The sequence below is a fragment of the Rhinolophus ferrumequinum genome, chromosome 9, assembly GCF_004115265.2.
Source record: "Rhinolophus ferrumequinum isolate MPI-CBG mRhiFer1 chromosome 9, mRhiFer1_v1.p, whole genome shotgun sequence".
Taxonomy (NCBI): Eukaryota; Metazoa; Chordata; class Mammalia; order Chiroptera; family Rhinolophidae; genus Rhinolophus; species Rhinolophus ferrumequinum.
Genome location: NC_046292.1, coordinates 79,411,013 through 79,413,662, shown reverse-complemented (window position 1 = coordinate 79,413,662; position 2,650 = coordinate 79,411,013). Strand labels below are relative to the sequence as shown.

At 41.4% G+C, this 2,650-nt stretch overlaps 1 pseudogene; it reads left to right on the top strand.

The window, feature by feature from the left end:
* The first annotated feature begins 1,093 nt into the window (after positions 1-1,093).
* On the top strand, positions 1,094-1,192 carry LOC117027933 (uncharacterized; annotated as a pseudogene).
* Positions 1,193-2,650: the final 1,458 nt, after the last annotated feature.

Here is a 2,650-nt window from a genome sequence, read left to right as displayed (position 1 = left end):
CAGTCAGTGCTCCGAGAGAAGACGGCAGAGGGGTCGTGGGGCAGAGGACGAGGGGCACCTCACTCAGCCAGGTGGGGAAGGCGGGCAGGAATCTTCTTGTCTTCCCACCTCAGTGCCTTCTGGACAGGTATGACTGCCATGGAACTAACTAGGCACACGTTGCTATTTATGGTGCAGCACACCCGTCAGGACTTTATGGGAAAAGCAAAACATGGGGCAAAGATGACTTAGGGGCCATCCCCAATAGTCTCATGTCAGTGAATCACCATCAACTTCCCTAAGCTTTGTTTATCCATCTGAAACAAAGGGGAAATCTATTTCAAAGAACAAATGAATTCCCATGAAATCTGTTCACTGTAATCACAAAAACTGGTCAGGATTATGTAAAATCTGAGGTTGGTTCTCCCAGCTGTAGAAGGTTCGGTAAGTTAAATGATGCAGAGTCTACAGAAAAGAGCTAAGAACATGGCTGTTTTCACGTTGTGTTCATAGCTGTATCCCAGCTACTAGAACAGTGCCTAGACACTCAGTACTATTCAGAGAGTCAGTCACTGAGCAGGGGCATAGTCACTTTTCTCCTCTTCCTTTTTCCTCTTCTCCCCGCTTCTTTTCCATCCTCCCCCTGCCCAGGAACCCCTCTCAGCTAAGACTGTGGATTGGTACACCTGAAAGGGACTTCCCCAAGTAGTCAGGGCTTCTTCTCTGCACGGTGCTGGGTTCCAAAGAGAGGGAGGGAGCCATACAGGAGCCATGGGGCCTTTTGTGACCTAGCCTCAGACGTCACTGTATCACTTCCACTGCATTACTCTCTTTTTTTGAAATAGTTACAAAGATTTCCCAAGTTCAAAGATAGGGAACATAGCTTCTCAATGGAAAAATGTCAACATTGCATTGGAAAAAGAACATGTCGAGTGATATACATATATATATACATATATATATATATATATATATATATATATATATATATATATATATATCTCAAACCTTCCCCTGCGTTCACGTCCTCAGCGGTCCCCCACAATAACCTTCACATTTTTGTGCGCAGTGTTCAAGAGCTCTGCAATGAAAATATGAACAGAATAACACTCCTGTGCTTGCATCGGCAGCACAGATATTGAAATTGGAGCGAACATTAGCACGGCCTTTGCACAAGGATGACACGCAAATGTGTGAAGCATTCCATATTAAAAAAGAAAAGAAAGAAGAACACCACTCCTTCCCATTCCTGCCAAAACTCAGAAGTGAAGGGACAAGGGAGATTGGCGAATGGAGAAGTGGGACATAAGGAATGTTTATCTTATCAAGTAGAGGACTCATTTGGGCTCTGGGTAACTTGGAGCAAAGCCACACACAGCCGTCATCACCGTCACCTGGGTCGGTCTACCATTTCTGCTCCTTTTTATTCCTCCTGTTCATTGTTTATTTGCCATACTTATTTGGTTTATATTGTAGGGAATAAATCTTCTTGAGAAAAAAGAAGACATTACTGTACAGTGTTAAAACTCCAGTTTCGTTTATATGCGGACAATGCTATGGCATTATTAGAAATTTTAAGTTAAATTCATTTATGCTGGGTGGTCCATTTGATAGAAATGGAGTTTCAGACTAGGTCAGGACTAAGTGGGTAATACGCTCTGGGCCCTTGAAGTCAGGGTGCATTTCAATTCTTTTTAATATCAATGGACATATTCATTAGCCAGAGTTAAAATAATCTAAAACCCTCTTCCAACAAAATGATGGGACTGAAATAACATCCAGAGTGCTCAGATTTAAAAAAAAAAAGAAGAAAATGGCATTATTCAATTTCCAAATACCGTACCTAGAATAACAAATTTAAAGAACTCATTCTTGTTTTATTACTGGTATTGGTTCATAATTGTCCTTTATGTTCTCTCCTCATTTCTTTTTGGGAAGATGGAGAAGGGGAGACTAATGCGAACACAAAGCCAGCAACTTGTCTTAAAGCCATAACTACTTTTCCTGTATCCTAAACCCTCAAGAGGAGTTTCTGCAGGAAAAAAGTTGGTGGAGGAATCTAAACTTTATCCAGTGGAACTCAGAGAGCTACAAATAAAACAGCCTTGAAGTTGTAATAAATATCTTTCTGGTTTATGACCACATTCTCTAACATCTGTTGGGGGACATTTTCTGACCAAAGGTCCTGTCGGTATCAATAAGGAAAGATGCTTTCCTCATTGTTCTAGAATCTATGGTGTTTAGGGTTATTGAAATGTATATATACTGTATTTCATACCACAGGATGGAGAGAGAGAGAGTAAAGAGGGAAGGAAAAGGGGAGCGTGGATTAAAGTGTGGAGTCGCCCCTGGCCCTGCTTTGAACTCTCCCTGGCTTTTTGGAACTTAACCAAGATCAAACAGGCAGTTGCAGCCAGCTCCAGGCCTCTGGTTCTCTGTATAAATTTAGGAGTAGATTTTGAGGTTAAGATTATGAAGTTTTGCGGTAACTTTAAACTGGAAAGTATTGCATTCACCTTTTATATTCCCCAAAGAAAGAAGAAATGCCCAGCCATGTAATGAAACTCCTTTCAATCTGACCATTGTGTTAGGAACAGATTTCACACTGAGCAAATCTTTGCAAGCAGACTCAAATGTTTCCCATTAAGGCCGTGCACGGGTATAAACGTGT